Raw genomic sequence first — 17633 nt, forward strand, 5'->3', positions numbered from 1 at the left:
TATCAGGAGACTAAGCATCATACTTCTCTGAATTCCTCACAGCCTCTCTTCCTCAGAGCCTTGCACCCAGGTTTGCATGAAGCCACCTTCCAAAGATCTTACTGGGCCATTAGCGAGCAGCAGAGTAGCTTCACACTCCTCACTGTGACTGCAAAGAACAATGACCCTCTCTTGCCTGTTAGTGAGGCCACCTGAGAGCACAAGTCCAAGTTAATGAGGAGTCGTCAGCTGGGGCGACAGAGGTATACACAATGAACAAAAAATTCAAGGGACTTGGGGTTTTCAATCCTGCCCTTCTATTATCTGTCTATACAATTTTGGCCAACTGTTTCTAAATATAAGGAGACAGCAATAGCACCAGAAACCTTCCTCCTGAAATGGCTAGAGATGGAAAAATATACATATGGTAACATTTAGCCAATATAAACATACTATTTATTTGGTGATTTGATATGTATATTTCTCACGTATCACATTGCTGGATAAATGCTACCCAACAGAAATTGTAATACTTTCTAATGAATACATTCAGCATTTTAAATCCCTTCTGGCTAGTGTCAGTCTTTCCCTCCCTGGCTCTCACGTCTGTCTTGGGTTTCATCTGCTGCATCTTTTAAAACTTTAGCCCAAGTTTCCTGCAGATCTGAGATGGAGGGAACCATGGTAGTTCACTGCAGAACTGACCAAGAGAAGGTACCACTAAGGCCAAGCCTGCAGGAGGAGAGGAGACGTCATGCAAAATTACCCAGAGAGGGAAACAGACAGATCTGATCAACAGAGTTGGCCTCAGGCCTCCCGGACAGTGGGTATGGTTCCAAGCTTCCTCACCGACCTCTGACGGTACGCAGAATCCTAGGGAATTTTCCTTTCTCAGACAGCACACCTTTTAGGTGTCATTTTTCTGTCAAATCTCAATCAGGAAAGAGATCTTTTCAAATCTCACCGACTTCTTTTTATAGCTCGGGCCCACTAAGATATTTCTTATTTTATGCAAACTTAACATGTGTAGAATTTCTAGTATATTCTATCCGCACCCCAATGGACCAGTTTACAGTCATCCCACCTTGAAACAAATACTGTAACCCGCTAGCCAGCACTCGAAACAATGTTGACCCTGAAAGCATTTCATGCATTCACACGGTGCCCACTGGGCAGGCATATCGCTATCTGGACCCTGGTGAAGTTCAAACTTCGGCCACATCCAGGACTGAGAAAAATACAGTAAGAAGAAAACAAACCCTCACTATGTTTTGTTTCTTGTGTCATGTACACACCAACATATTTTCTCCTTAACGTCTACTCTTGGAATGCTCTCTCATTACAGAAGTGGTGAGTCACAGTTAAGAGAATTGTTGGAACTTGCTCCACCCACTGCTGTAAGCCAAACCAAGGACGACTTGGTTTCTCATGGGGGGTGGGGGGTTGATCACAATTTGCATGATCACATGGTGCAGATGTTTATTCATGAAGGTGACCTCAAGCGAAGTGAGAAATTTCTTGGTCTGACTTTTTAAAAATTCAGTCAAATGTCCACCCAGTGGGCTAACCTGGCTCCAGATAGTAAAGCGAGGATGACCAGCAACGTGATGGGTCAGGATCGGAACACAATGACTGGCCCCAGTGAGGTCCGGAGACAGGCGAAGGGTGTGTGCTCAGTGACAGAGTGGGGAGTCGGGCAGACCGACAGAGGGAGGGGATAAAAGCAGCACTCACCTCTTCCTGTACTCAAAGTCCACAAAGTCAAGCTCACGACTCTTCACTTTCCAGGCCCCACTGCTCGTGGGCAGAGCCAGCCTTCAGCAAATGTGCCCCATGGAGACTGCTGGGACCTTCCTGACTTTCCCCTTCCACGGGGTCCTTCTATTCAAGTCTTTCCCTCCGCCATGTCTCAATATATCCTTTCAGTTCTGTGATCTTCAAAGTGTGGCCCTGGAACCAGCAGTATGAGCATCACCTGAGCACTTTCCAGAAATGCTTGCTCCCAGGCCCACTCCAGACCTCCTGACTGAGGAACTCTGAGGATGAGGCCCAGACACCTGTGTTTTCTCCAGGTGATTCTGATGAACACTGAAGCTTGAGAACTGCTCCTTCCGGTGATATTATCAAATAACGACTCTCAGATGAGAGAACATGTGCATTTTAGGAGAGGGCTCGTAAACCAGACGAACCACTGAAGTGCCAACCAAATCACTTTCTAGTACTGAAATCTCAAGTCATGGGACAGACAGTGAGCGAGACTGCTGCTGGAGAGGCATACGGGGCCTTAAAATCTGATGTCAAACCCTAACTTCAAACCCTTCAGGGGCTGCTCCCTGCCCACAGGATAGAGTCCCAACCCCTGGCACTGACCCCGGCCTTCCATCATCTGCCTCTGGGCCACTCCCAGCCCCCATGTTTCCTTCTGCACTTTGCCTCCTGCGTGGCCACACCTCACTGCCTGCAGGAGGCTTATACTTTCCCAGGCCACTGACCGCAGGTTTGGCCATGTGACTTACTCTGACCAATAGCAGGAGAGATGTAGTGACATCTGCTTCTTCCGAGCAGACATGAAGTGCCCCATTTGCTGTCATGTTTTCTTTTTTCCCTTTCCCATAAGTGAAATCTGTATCGTCCCAGGAAGAAGCTGTTTTTTAAGCCTCAGTAGGTCCCAGAATGAAAACAGACCAGCAACAGAACCACACTGATCTACACTGGACAATGCAGCATAAGAAACGAACATCAGCTGTTGTAAGCCACTGAGATTTGGGAGCTGTTATTTAGCCTCAGCTGACTACTGGAGTATTTTTGATCTCCCATATCCTCCCCGTCTGGAATATCTTTCTCTCCTTGGCTCTACCCTTCCTTCCAATCCCACCTCCCTCCTGTCTGCACAAGAGATTGGCTCATGATTCTACACTCAGTTCAGGTGTTATCCCCTCAATCAAGTCTCCTTTTCTTTCCCAGGTATAAATGATCACTCTTACCTTCAGGACCTCCTCTGGATGCTACAGACCTGCAACTATGTCCCTGGACCTATGCTAGGGGCTTTCCATTCGTTACAACAACCCCTCTCAAAAAAAAAAAAAAAAAGAGTCCTCATTTTACAGAATGGGAGACTTTGGCTCTTAAAAGCGAACTTGTGCAGGTATCATAGCTATCAGCCACAGAGACACAGAGACAGAGCTCCCACCAGGTGCAGATCTGCTCTGAACTAAGCAGCCTTTCCTCTGCCCCCATCCCTCCCTCCCTCCTCCAGCAGCAAGCTTGCAGATCCGCCCACTCTAGTAGAAACAGTAAGTCTAGGCATCAACAACTGAAAGAGCTGTAGGATTAATTTGACACTTGAAAGATCTGCTTCTGGAAGTGGGCTTCCTACCCCTGAGAAGATAATCACTTTCTCTAAGGGGATGTCTCCATTCCTAAGGCTCCTGGGAAAGGCCCTGGAGACCCTCCTAGGAGAACTGGGCCATTTTTGTCTGTGCCTTTCCCCAGGCTCCAAGCTATGGGCTCAGTGTGGTGTAACAAGACCTGAAGATTCCCACTTACATCACCCTAGGAAGCTTTGGGAAGGAAGGTCCTTTGGGTTTGTCACAGGGTAGGAAGTTAAGTAGCAGAAGGCTCAGAATTCCAATCCGCTACATATTGATACTTCAGGTTTTAGAAAGAAAAATGAATGGCGCCAAATGTTTATCTGACTCTTCAGATTAAACAAGAAAAGGAAAGTGACACAGCGGCAAAGAACTGACCCAGACCACCCAGGTCAGACCTGTGAAAAACCGCCTAAAGTGGCCACGGGGCCGACTGCAATTTACATTCCCAGGAGGCATTTTGTTGTGTGGTTGGGCTTTGTTTTCTCTCTCTGTCTGTGTCTCCTTTACTTGTTTGTTTAAGGGAGGAGTAGAAAGTATAAGAACCTTCTAATTTCCACCCCCCAAAATCAGCCATACTAGTGAAAGACAAGCATTAAGCAACATTGGTCTGGCTTCACGCAACAGTCATACCCATTTTTTCAAGGGTTTTCTAAGACACTAGCTGGAATCCACTTAACTCTCACCATTCCAATGGAGCAGCTTCTTACTCCCTCAAGGGATACATTACCTCTCAGTGATACCATCAGTAACATTAATAGCATGTTTCTCCCTCAAGTGCAGAAAGCTCTTCAGAGCTCCGAACGGTCGCTGGGCTAGTTTAGACACCTCTGACTTCTCTTTAAAAGACCATCCACCCCCTGCAGTAAACAGTAAGAGCCTGCAATAGCTGAGCACTTAGGGCAGTGCCCAGGGTTTTCCAGGCTTTAATCCTTAAAACAAACGCTCTCGGGCGGGCGGGGGCAATCTTTACTGCGCCTCTCAGATGCGGGGCGTGAGGCAGGAGAGCGTGAAGGGCCTGCGGGGGGGGGGGGGGGCAGGCGGGGCCAGTCAGCCGCCCCGGACCACAGTTAATGATTCACTCCCGCCCGCAGGCAGCTCCCTCCCGCGTGTGCACACGCGCGCACACACACACGCACACACACGCGCGCACACACACACGCACACACACTGTACACTCGCTGGCTCGCTCGCTCACAAACACGCTCTCCTCTTCAGCTCCGCATCCCAGCCGGAGGAGGGCGGCCGGGCCATTGCTTGGCAACGCGCGGAGGAAACTCCATCCAAGCCCGGGGTCCGCCGGGTCCAGGAGGCCTCTGGGCGCTGTCCAGCGGGCAGTGCGCCTGGGAGTCCTGGCTGGGGTCCTGCCTCCGGACACCCCGAAGGCGGGGAGCGGCGCCAAAGCGGGTATTCAGAAGTGGAGGCGGGGAGCGGGGACACCTGTTGTCGCCTCCCCACTCGGGACCACGAGAACGCCCCGGGGACCCAGACGCTGGGGCAGACCCGCGCCGGCAGGCAGGGTCAGAGCAGGACTGCAGGGTCGCCGGCGCCCTGCCCCGCACCCCGCCCTCCTCCCACGCCTGGCGGCCCGCGGCGTGTGGAACCGCCGCGCCTCCCCGGGACACCGGCTCAAGCGAGGCACCGGGCGCGAGCGGCCGGGCAGCACCCGCGGCGCTAGGACCGCGCGGCCGGCCCGCCCCCTGCCCGCTCCACCTGCGGAGCCCCTCGGTCGCCCGCTCGCTCCCCCTCCCTCGGCGGGGCGCGGGCGCGGTTACCGGAGACGCCGCCCGCAGGTCCCGAGTGTCGGCGGGAAGGTGGCCGCGGCAGAGCCGGCGGGGCTGGCCCGGGGATCCCCTCGCGGCCGCACCGCTCTGGCCGAGCTCGCCCCGGATCGCAGCGCCGCGGCCGCCTCGGGAGTCCTGGCGCCGCTCCCGCCGCTCCTGATTGGCTGCGGCGCGCGCCCGAGCCGCGCCCTGATTGGGCGGCCGAGAGCCGGGGCGGAGCGACGCGCCCGCGCCGCCCGGACCCGCTCCCCGCGCGCTGGCGCCGCAGCCGCGCACCCCGGCTTCACCCCGAGCCCGGTCCAGGCGCGCAGCCCGTCCAGGCGCGCAGCCCCGGCCCGGCCCCTCTGCGCCCAGGGGGCCTGCGGCTCAGCCACGGGAGGCGCGGAAGGGCCGCTGCGAGTGGCCCGGGGTGGCGGGGAGCGGGGATCGCCCCGCGCCGGTGCCGGACCGTGGTCGTTGCTCCCCGCCGCGCTCCCACGTGGGGTGTTCACCTGTTCATTTGGATACCTGGACTGTGAAAAGGGCGGGGGACGCACGGCGGCGGCTTGTCCACGGTGGGTACCACGTTGGGGCTGTGAACGCAGGTCGGACTCTTGCACACAACCTGTATGTGGTCCAACCGGGGCTCGCAAAGGGAGAGCGGCTTCTGCAAGGTCCGGACCACGTTAGCAATTTTTTTACAACGAGAAAGATGGTAATATCTTCATTTACAAGGAACTGACACCTAGCTGGGGAGATGAGGCTGAATAATAATAATAATAATGATGATAATAATAACGTTTCCATGGTGCATGAAATTTGCTGGGCACTTTTCCAAGCGCTTTCCATATATTAATTCAGAAATGCAGGAAACAGCTGTCACAAGGATGTCCACTTGTCCGGTGAAAAGTGTGGACAAGCGACCTCAGTTCTGCGTGTGGAGAGATTTTCATCTGGAAGACGCACTCCGTCACCCTGTACTGCAGTAAAGAGGTTCCGGTTAGAGTGGAGAGGGGTTGTCAAGAATTAAAGTTGTTCACACCTCCCATAGTCTTCAGTCCCCCTGACATCTCCTCCCATCTGCACTGAACCTGTCTAAAGAATTAAAACAACCCCTGTAGGTGAGGGCGCCACCAGAACTCTGTCCCACCACTCATAAAGGACCCCCACTGAACACCGCGGCAGACAGTGAGCAGTAACAAACAGCACAGTTTATATTTGACTTGGGTTGCACTCATGTCTTGAAAGCAAGTATGTAACCACTTTCCTATAGGTATTCCCCCCTAGTTTTAAAATTCTTGTGGTGCCCTGGCCGGGTGGCCCAGTTAGTTATGTCCCCATAGGCCAAGGCTGTGAGTTCCATCCCGGATCAGGGCACATACAAGAAGCAAGCGATGAATGCATAAATAAGTGGAACAACAATCGATGTTTAGCTTGGTAAATAAGACCCCAGTGAAAACCAGCTTGACCCACTCTGAACCGACTGATGATTGCCCTAGGGCAGCGATTTTCAACCACTGTGCCTCAAGAGTTTTTAAAACACATAGTACCCGACTATTTAGTCAGGGGCACTGACTTCATTTCCCTTAGACTGTCAAATAAAAAAAAACGACAACAGCCAACACAACAATAGCCATCAGTGTGAATGAATCCAAATTACACCTTTTTTTTGTCAGAGTGGCGAAATATACTTTTTGCTGTGCTGCAGAATTTTAGTTATTAGTTTATGTGTGCTGTGAGATGAAAAGGGTTGAAAATTGCTGCCCTAGAGCAAGCTTAAAGTCATTTATTTTGAGAAGCCCAAGACCCTAAAAGGAAATTACCTCAGTTTCCCCCAGTGTAAATCAATGGACAAGCAATCGATTTATTTCTTATTGAAAAGATGGACTGGGTGTAGGTGGAGCCTGACCTGGTGGGAACACCAGAGCACACAGGCTGTGTGAGGATGGTTCTTCCACTAGCATTCCTCTCCAAGCCTCAGAAGCACATGGAGACATCAGCCCCTCATTCCAGTTGCTCACCTTCCATAGCTGTGGCTTTTGCCAATACAGAAGTTCCATTAAGGTTGGTCACACCATCACTCCAAAGAAGAAAGGCTGTTTCAGCCAGAGAACTAGGTTGACCCAAGATGATTTAAATTGCTCAGCCCTGGTCACATCACACTAAATTCAGCCCTCTGGAAGGGTGAGGAGTGAAAGAAGAACCTGGACCCCATAGCATCCACTCTGGAACCTTCCTGCAGGTGGGAACTGTTAACATATCCGTCTGCCTCCTCACCGGCAAGGCTTTGCTTCCTTCTGCCTCCTGAATCACATTTCCTCTCCGGCAACTCCTACTTATCACTCAAGACTCAACTAAAGTATCCCTTCCTCCACGAGGCCTTCACTAACTCTCCCAGGCAAAGGTAGTGATCCCCTTTCCCACATAGCACCCTCATTATGGCACTAACAACAGCATTCTAATGACCGATTTACATGGCTGTCCCTCCGACTAATTCTCCCCCATGCCTGGCCTACTCATTGAAACACAGTAGGTACTCAGTTAAACTCAAAAGGATTGACTGAAATCCCTAACAGGCTAACAGGGTGCATTAAGCAGAGTGGGGCCAAACTCCTGTCCTGGTCAGCAGGGTATCCTGCTGTTCCAGGCTGGATGAATGTTTGCTGTCTGTCAAAGTGATCATCCGTCCGATCCAACAGTGAAGAAGTTGTTTCCATATGTCCGGCTCTGCCAGGTAAAGAGAAAATAAGCTCTGGTTAGAAGCTGTGTTATTCTACCTTGATAAGCTCTCTCTTAAATACACACGAGATGAAATTGTGCAGCTGATTTAGAAAAGTTTGGCAGTTTCTCAAACAGTTAAACATGGAGATACCATATGACGCAATAATTCCTCTCTCAGGCATATGTTGAGCAGAATTAAAAACTTTTGCGTACACAAAAACTTATACGCGAATGTTCATAGCAGCATTATTCAGAATCGCTGAAAAATGCAAACAATCCAAAGGTCCATCCACTGATGGATAAATAAAATGTGGTTTGGCCATACGATGGAATATTATTCAGCCATAAAAAGGAGTGGATACTGATACATGCTACAACATGGATGAACCTTGGAAACATTGTGCTAAGTGAAAGAAACCAGACACAAAGGCCACGTACAGTAATTCCATCTAGATGAAATATCCAGAGCAGCTAAGTGCATAAAGACAGGAAGCAGACTGGTGGTTGCCAGGGGCTGGGCGAGGGGGAAACAGGCAGCGACTGGTTTAATGGATATGGGGTTTCCTTTTGGGGTGATGAAAATGTTCTGGAATTAGATTGCGGTTATGGTTACACAACTTTGTGAACTGTTAAAAAAACAAACCACTAACTCGTTTTTAAAAAATGCACACAGCCTGCATTCTGAGAGTGTGGAAACCTTCATTGAAGGGCACGTCAGTTAAATCCTGAGCAGTAGCTAAAAGTATGAAAGTGTAGAGGGACAGAGAAACCTATAAAAAACAGTCGAAAGTTGCCTTGTCCCTCTCATGCTCCCACCTTCAGCAACCTAGAGGGGATGTGCTCCTTAGATGTGCACTGTCGCATTGAAGAGTCTATGGTGATGGGAATATTCTTTATCTGAGCTATTCAGTGTGGAAGCCCCTAGGCACCTGTGAAATGCAATTAGTGCAACTGAAGAACTGAATTTTAAATTGTATTTAAATTTAAATAGTCACATGTAGCTCTTGCTGGTTTAGAGGACTGGAGCCATCTTAACTGGCAGCTTGAAAAAAATACTGGAGGGCATGGGAATGGGACAGTCTCTGTCTTTGTGCCCCACAGCCCAGCTCAAACCTAAATCCACTAGAAATCCTTCAGTAAGACCTCACTGCTCCCACCCCTCTCCTTTCTATGAACTCTTTAAAAAAAAAAAAAAATATATATATATATATATATATATATATATATATCATTGATTTCAGAGAGAGGAAGGGAGCGAGAGAGACAGAAACATCAATGATGAGAGAGTCATTGATCGGCTGCCTCCTGCACGCCCCCGACTGGGGACCGAGCCCACAACCCGGGCCTGTGCCCTGACCGGGAATCGACCCCCGATCTCCTGGATCCTAGGTCGATGCTCAACTGCTGAGCCACGCCGGCCTCGTTCTCTGAACTCTTAATGAACTTTAGTCAACAGTACAGTGTTTGCTTTTGTCCTTATGGCGAGGTGCTCCCATTCCACACATATCTGTGCACCAAGCGCTCGGTGGAATTCTGGAAAGAGCAAGGATCGCAGACAGTGTCAGCCAAATTCCACAGGCCGGTCCTGACGAGGCTGGAAAGAGGGGAGAGGAATTCCTCGGGAGGACCTGGCCCCTTCCCTTGTCCCCCGCAGCACCCCTCGCACACATCGCATACGCTTCCAAGTGGGAAATTGCTGTTCAGATGCTGAAGTGATACTGAAGAATCTTTATTTAGATTTCCTGTTTCCAGCTCAGGCCTCTTCACGTCCTTAACTCCTTCGGGACACCTTCCCGTTCATGTTGCCCCTTCCCTCCCGTGACCTTCCCTTGAACTTGAAGTTGGTAGGCTGCAATGACTTTCTAAGTGTTCTCCTGCGATGGGGTGTCCCCAGAGCAAGATTCATTGGTTGTCCAGTGAATACTTTGTGCCAGGACATCGTGTGGGTAGAAACAAAAGCAGGGCCACAGAGCAGCTCAGAGCCTCGTGAGGAGGCTCAGGAATTGTTCCACGAGCGAGCCTTCGATGTGGAGAGGGCTCGGGGACAGCACAGAGCAAGGAGCCGCTGAGTGTACCGGGCAGAGACCCTCTGCTCTGTGCAGTCACCCCAGCCCCCGTGGGGTGGTCACACCCGTGAACTCCCAGGGCTTCCCAGCCCTTCGCTGACGCGCTCTCCCGGGCCAGGCGTCAGCTGTGTAGACGAGGGATGGACACCCTGTGTGAATGAGGCCCCTCTTCCCCTCCCTCCGCCCTCCCCTCTGGTGGCGGAGTGTGGCAGGTGGGGTGTGGCATCGAGAGAGGCCACATTCTGGGGATGCAGTGACGAGAGCCCAGAGACGACCTGGTGGTAGGATGTGTTATTTTACCTTGAGCAGGTTGCTGTGAGATTCCAATGAGATCATACGCCTGAGAATCCTTTGTAATCTACAGTTATACACAGAAATTAGTTATTTTTATGGGTCCCTTTTGACAGATAAGAAAACTAAAGAAGAGGAAAGTCAAAGGACATCCCAAGATGAAGAGGCCCCGGTGGAGTGTTAGTGGGAGGAGGGCTCTGATTCAGAGGGCCTGGGGCGACCCCAGCTCTGCCAGCTCCCGGCGTGTGACCCTGGGTGGGCGGCTGAGCCCCTGGTCCATGTTTATACACCTGGGGCTAATAATACACCTACCTCAGGGGCTTTGGTGAGCAATGAGTGAGGAGATGTCTGTGAAGAGCTTAGCGCTGCGCCTGGCACGCAGCAGGTACTTGATAACTAATATTCTCTATGGTTATTACTTTACTACACATACATTAGTTTACAGGCCTCCTGGGCCTCAGCTCTCTGTGCACTAGAAACAAGTGAGAAGACAACTTTTCAAAGTGAGGCTGCCGGAGGCTGCAGTGATGTTAGAGTTTCCGGCACTTCACAGGTGACGTAGCAGGTGGGTAAGAGCACAGACTCGGGAGCCGGGAGGCCTGGGTTTGAATCCTGGTCCAGTCACTTAATTGTTGTAAGACCCTTGGCAAGTTACTTAGCCTCTCTGTGCCTCAGTTTGTTCCCCTCTAAAATGGGCTCACGTGGGGAGGGAATGAGTTCATGAACATCAGTGTGTAGGACAGCGCCTGGAGCAGTGTTAGGAATTGTTAAGTGCTATTGATGTGATTATTTTGGATTCATTTAAAATTAAAAAGAACGTTTTTCTTAAAAAACCCACTTGGCTTTTATTTCAAGGGGCCTGCATCTTAGAGATTGGAAGAAAAAGAAAAGGGCACAGAGATACACGGCTTTGTGCTCTCGCCTGTGACGGTCCCTTCGCCTGAAATCCCTCTTTTTGACCCATAAAGCCGCCACGTGTTCTCCACTGCAGCTCCCGTCCCGCAAACAGGACTCTCGGCCCTTTACTATCGGCATATTCCCTGACGTCCTCAGTAGATGTGCCTTCCATGGAAAGGTGACAGAGAGTGACAGGGATGGTTTTAAACCCTCGTAGTTTGCTGACAAGTAGAGAACTATAGTTTCCCGTGGGACTGATGGTGGAGGATTTCGGAAGATGGGGCCCCTCAACACTAGGAGGGAAGAAACACCAAGAATAACAATCCATCTTTAACTAGAAAGAGCTGCAGCCCCATGGCCACGTCCCCCGGGTTCGGAGAAACGATGAGAGTGGGTTTGGACCCGGGACAGCCTCTGCCTGAATCCCAATTCCGTCATTCAACAGCTGCTTGGCCTTCGAACCAAATAACTGAGCCTATTTCATCACCTACAAAGTGAGAGTAATACCAGCGTCAAGGGGTGGTTTTGATGATTAAATGAGATAATAGTACAATGCCTGGCGCTTAGAAAATGCTCACTGTTTAAGCGAATGAAAAGGGCTTTAAAAAACAACACAGTACCATTGTTGGAGGCGGCTGTGGATCCTTGAAAGCACAGCATTGCTTCAAGCTGTTGTCCATGGCTTGTCATTAGGCTCGTCCCATCCCCCGAACCCTCACGGAGGCCTTCCCAGGGCTGCCAGGCTCGCAGCCTGAGGCTCCTCACGACCCCGCCCCGCAGGCGGGTGGGGATCTGGCCCAGCCCTTCCCAAGCCCTTCTCTCTCCAGCTGGCACACACTCCACAGCGGCCGCTTCCCCGGCCATCACGAGAACCTACTCCCTTGTATTGTTTTTCTTTTCCTAACCATGGAGCAATCACATGGTTCCCACAGGAAAAACAACCCTGGAGTCGGAGACCGTCTGGACTGAGCCAGGACTCTCTGGTCCCCATGCCTGAGCCCCTGGAGAGAAAAGACATTCGATGCTGGCGGCTGGGGATGAGCGGGACGCGGAGCATGGCCAGGGCGGGCTCGTCCCAGGCTGCCCCCCACCCCCAGCAGGCTGCGTTTCAGGATTAAAGACGGGGCGAAGCTAACAGGTCAGGAGCTCACGTTTGCTGAGCTCCGAGGACCAGGCACTTCAGGGTAATCATCACCGCAACCTAAGAGGGGGTTTACCATCTTCATTATGTACCTCAGTGAGGATGCTGAGACTCAGAGAGGTTCAGGGGTCTCTCGGGAGCACACAGCAGTTGGGGCTTTGCTAGCATTGCACCCCCTTTGCAAGCCCCCAGAGCCCCTGTGTTTATCTCCCAGCCCCTGGTACAGCCATGCTTCCAAACCCCGGGATCCTGTAGAAATGCAGATTCTGATTCCCTGGGCCTGGGGTGGGTGCTGACGCTGCATTTTTAACAAACTTCTAGGGGATGGTGCAGGTCCAGGGGCTTCAGTTGTAAGGGTGAGACCTGTGGTCTTGGCCTTGCCTGCACATTGGAATCCCCTGGAGGCTTTTAAAATGCTGACACCTGAGCCCCACCTAGAGAGTCCGATTTCGTGGATCTGGTGTGTGGCCCCCACCCTGTTCCTCTGCAGGAGCTTCTAAAGCTCCTGGGGACAGGGTGACTGAGTGACCGAGTGTGCCACCAGGGCTGAGGCCGCCTTCTGAAAGGAGGCAATGTCTGCAGGCTTCTGAGGACACAGGTCACCCTGCACTCCCCTTTCCCAACCACAGAGGCTTAGATGGCTGGGCTCTGAGGTCGCCCTGGACAGGCCAGAGCCGCCACCTGTTTCCTTGAAATAGTTCGCAGCTGTGCCGGGTGACCTCACCGCTCTGGCTCTGCAGGGGCCAAGCTGCCATCATGAAAGTCCTCCTCCCAGGTCATTTAGTCACATGGGCGTCGGGCACCCTCGTGTGTCCTGTCCAGACAGCGGAGGGAGAGCCGGGCTCAGCAGGGCCAGGGCAGAGCCCACTGGGCTCCTGGGAAGGACCTGGTCCCACCCACAGGAACCCCATGGGCTAAGAGCAGCTGACGGCCCTTCAGTCCTTGCCTCCCTCTCTACACTTGGGAGCTGATGGAATCAGAAGTTCTCCTGCTCTTCCCTTTAAATGATGTATAAACAAGCAGCCTTCGCACTGGCCCGTTGCTCCGTTGGTTGGGCCCCACCCCATGTACCATAGGCACTGCTGGTTTGATTCCCGGTCAGGGCACAGGCCCGGGCTGGGGGCTCGATCCCCAGTTGGGGGTGGATGGATGTTTTCCTCTCTCTCTTTAAAAATCAGTAAACTATTCTAAAGAATAGTTTATTCTTTAGAGACCTAAAGGTCTCTCTTCTTCCCTTACACTTCCCAGAGGCAACCAGAGCTAGCAGCTGGGCTCATATCATAGCCTTACAAGTCTTTTTCTACACATAACATGTATATTTATATTTGCTTTATAAACAAACATCATCACGTAATATTATTCTGAACACTATCTTGAGTACCTTTTCTATGTACTAGTTACACACACTTACACATTATTTGAGTGGGTCTCAACCTTGGCTGGAAATCAGAATCTCTTGGGGGCACTTTTTACACGTACTCACCCCAGACCTGCCGAATCAGAATTTCTCAGAGAGAGGCCTGGGAAGATTTTATCAATTTGTATTTTTAATAACTCTCTCAGGTGGCTTTTACAAATTCTTTCTAATTAAAAAAATCTTGAGACAATTGATGTATTACATTGTGTTCCTTTTATGTGTTCAACAACTCATCCTAAATCTAAATTGTGCGCCCTTCCGCAGACTCCTGGGTAAAAACATGCTCGCTAGTGTCCCCTGGTGGACAGCGAAGTTATTGCAAGCCGCTGGTGAATGCATCTGGGGCCTGCCTAGTTCATATACTCATTAACTGAGTATACAAAAATATGGCAACTATTACACAGAGGTCCTTGAAATTAAAAATAAAAAACTATTCCTCCTACTGAGAAAAGTTGTAAATCGCTGCAGTAGATTTTTCCATCTTTGACTATCAGAGGGACAGTCACAAACAGATCCTAGTGGCAGGTTCTGTTCTGTATCTGATATGTCTTTTTTTTTTTTTAATTGAGCTATAATTGACATATAACATTATACTAGTTTCGGGTGTACAATGCTGCAATGATCTGATATTTGTATATATTTCAAAACGATCATCACAATATGTCTAGTTAACATCTGTCATCATATATAACTACAAAATTATTTTTTTCTTGTAATGAGAACTTTTAAGATTTATTCTATTAGCAACTTTCAAATGTGCAATACAGTTTTATTTTTTGTAATATATATTTTTTAATTATATGTATTTTTTTAATTGATTTCAGAGAGAGGAAGGGAAACGGAGAGGGAGGTAGAAACATCAATGGCAAGTCATTGATCAGCTGCCTCCTGCATGCCCGCTGCTGGAGATCAAGCCGGCAACCTGGGCGTGTGCCCTGACTGGGAATTGAACTGTGACCACCTGGTTTGTAGGCCAGTGCTCAACCATTGAGCCATGCCGGCTGGGCTGCAATACAGTTTTATTAACTATAGTCACCATGCTGTACATTATATCTCTGTGACTGATTTACATTATAACCAAAAACTTTTACCTTTTGACTCCTTTCACCCATTTCATTCCTACCCCCAACCCCTCACCTCTGGCAACCACCAATCTGTTTGTATCTATGAGCTCAGTTTTTTCATTTTTTGGTTTGTTTGTTTGTTTGTTTTAGACTCCACATATAAGTAAGAGCATATTACAAGTTATTGCAAGCCACTGGTAAATGCATTTGGGGCCTTCCTAGTTCATATACTCATTAATTGAGTATATAAAAATATGGCAACTATTACATAGAAGTCCTCTGGCTGACTTATTTCACTTAGGATAATGCCCTCAAGGTCTATCCAATGTTGTCACCAATGGCAAGATTTTATTCTTTTTTATGGCTGAATAATATTCCTCCGTGTGTGTGTGTGTGTGTGTGTGTGTGTGTGTGTGACATCTTCTTTATCTATTCATCCATCAATGGACACTTAGGGTATTTCCATGTCTTGACTATTGTAAATAATGCTGCAATGAACACGGGGTGGGAATATCTCTTTTTTTCAGCATGTATAATTGTACTTGGTTATATCTCAGTTTCTAAGTTTACTTGTGGGTATGTTAGTGCGTCTGTTGGGTTGTCAGCTGCTCCAGAGGGAAAGACTCGAACCCCTAAGTGAACCCCAGTATTTAACACACTGGGCCCTTGAATGAGTATTGCTGACTGCCTGGGGAAAAAAGTGGTTTAAGAGCATAAAATGAATATTGTGTTTGTAATGAAATCTATTGAGTTTGCCTGCTCAGAATCCTTTCTTTCTCCCCCAACCCACACGGTTTTATGAGGCTGTTAACCAAGTCCGTGTCCCCTGCTTCCCCCCACCCCCCGGCCGGCCTAGAGATCTGAATCTTTATGGAGTGACCGAAGCGCTACTTCTCTCCAGAAGCTGGGCTAACGATTCTAATTAGCTAGACTATTAGAGCTGTGTGGTTCTGAGACCAACCCCACACCTTAATGATAAATTCCTTTTTCATTATTTCCAGAATAAATCTAAAATATAAGGCATTACCTTTACACTGAATTCTCCTTCAATTTGTAAGTTTGATCAAGTTTTCTTAAGCATCAAAGGAACGGAAGACTTCCAATTGCTAAACGTAAAACTAGCTCCTTCTGCTCTGGCCGGTGTGGCTCTGTTGGGCATCATCTGGTGCACAAAACAGATGCAGGTTTGACTGCTGGTCAGGGCACATGCCCAGGTTGCGGGCTCTCCCTGGTGGGGCCCTTGCAGGCGGGTGGATGTTCCTCTCTCCCTCTCCCTCTCTGTCTAAAAGTCATTTTTAAAAAAATCTTAAAAACAAAACAAAAAAACTAGCTCCTTCTCTCTAGAGCATAAAATGACAACCAACAGCTAATTTGATAAAAACTGTCTTTTAAAACTGTTATACTACAATTTGGTCATCTCTAAGGGTTTGGGGCACCAGCAAGAGTTGTTAGGCAAGGACACAGAGAGGCCCTTTGTACAGAAAGTGAACCGGCTTCCAAGTCTGCAGTCCTGGTGTGTGTGTTGGGGGGCACGCTCCCTCCAGAGGCTCCGGGGGACATTCCTTCCTGCCCGGCAGGCCTTCGTTGGCTGTGGCTGAGTCACTCCAAGCCTGCCTCCGTCTTCACTGGGACTGGGACTCTTCCCCTCTTCTGTCTGTGTCAAATCTCCCTCTGCTTCAAAAAACATAAAAATGTCTTGTTGGGGCCACCACTGCACCCAACCCACTACAAGGACTAAAATATTTCAGGTGGCAGAGGACATGTCACTTGTGTGACACAGGCAAGAAAGCCTGTGTACATCTCACGGCTCCCGGGCCGGCCCAGTGCACTTAGGAAGCTCTGGCTGCTTCCAGCGGCTGCAGCGGCTCCACTGTGGGGCGCCCTGGGGGGACCCCCCCACCTTCCCGCCTGTGCAGCCCTTTGGTGCCATCTAGTGGAACTTACGGTGACACACAGTCCTATTTTCAGAGGAAACCATTGAAATGTTTGGCTGTGTGACAGGGCAGGAGATAAATCAACAGCAAAAGGAACTCGGAGCATCTCTGTTACCAACCAGTACAACTCACGGTCCACCCTCGAGAGAAGCAGTGCTGCTCAGAGTAAAAGGGGACCCCCTGGGAGCAAAAGGGGACCGCCTGGGAGCGAAAGGGGACCCCCTGGGAGCGAAAGGGGACAGCCTGGGAGCGAAAGGGGACCGCCTGGGAGTGAAAGGGGACCTCCTGGGAGTAAAAGGGGACCTCCTGGGAGTGAAAGGGGACCTCCTGGGAGTAAAAGGGGACCATCTGGGAGTAAAAGGGGACCGCCTGGGAGTAAAAGGGGACCGCCTGGATGTAAATGAAGACCGCCTGGATGTAAAAGGGGACCCCCTGGGAGTAAAAGGAGACCGCCTGGGTGTAAAAGGGGACCGCCTGGATGTAAAAGGGGACCACCTGGGGGAGGGAAGTAGAATAAAATAGTCACATGTCTCCCTGTCACAAAGTCCCAAGAAAGGAAGAGATGCTGAAAACGCCTCAGTTGTCCGCTTTGAATGGCAGCATTTACTAGGTAAGACCTTTGGGAAAACCTAAGCGAAGTCCCTGACTCTTCCTGGACGGTTTCTCATCACTGCTCCCACGACAGCTCAATCTACCGGATGAACAAAGATATGCGTGGGAAGGCCCATCTCAGGCAACTGCATACTCGCCCAGACGTCCAGCAGCCCTTCCAGGTCCAGCAGCCCTTCCAGGTCCACCTGCGCCCGGGAACCGCCACCTCCATCAGTCCCCCCTTTCCTGGCACAGGGTCTCTCACTAACAAGCCTCCAGGCACTAGAGTGGAATTGCCATGCAGAGGTTGTCTTGGTTTCTTTTCAGCGGTGGCTCATGTACTAGTGTTTCCTGCTTTTTGGTTTGCAAAGGGCTTTGTCACTTCAAGGGGCCCCTCTTTC

The 17633-nt window shown here is 50.2% G+C and overlaps 1 protein-coding gene across 1 annotated transcript in view; it reads right to left on the minus strand.

Annotated features, from left to right (window-relative positions):
• The window catches only part of STON2 (stonin 2), a 112911-nt gene extending 107645 nt beyond the window's left edge, over positions 1 to 5266 (minus strand). The window contains exon 1 of the mRNA XM_081141297.1: positions 5123 to 5266. The gene's annotated coding sequence lies outside the window, so the exon portion shown is untranslated. The remainder of the gene's footprint in view (positions 1 to 5122) is intronic.
• Positions 5267 to 17633: the final 12367 nt, after the last annotated feature.

Source organism: Miniopterus schreibersii, assembly GCF_964146895.1.
Source record: "Miniopterus schreibersii genome assembly, chromosome: 1".
In the NCBI taxonomy this organism is placed as follows: Eukaryota; Metazoa; Chordata; class Mammalia; order Chiroptera; family Miniopteridae; genus Miniopterus; species Miniopterus schreibersii.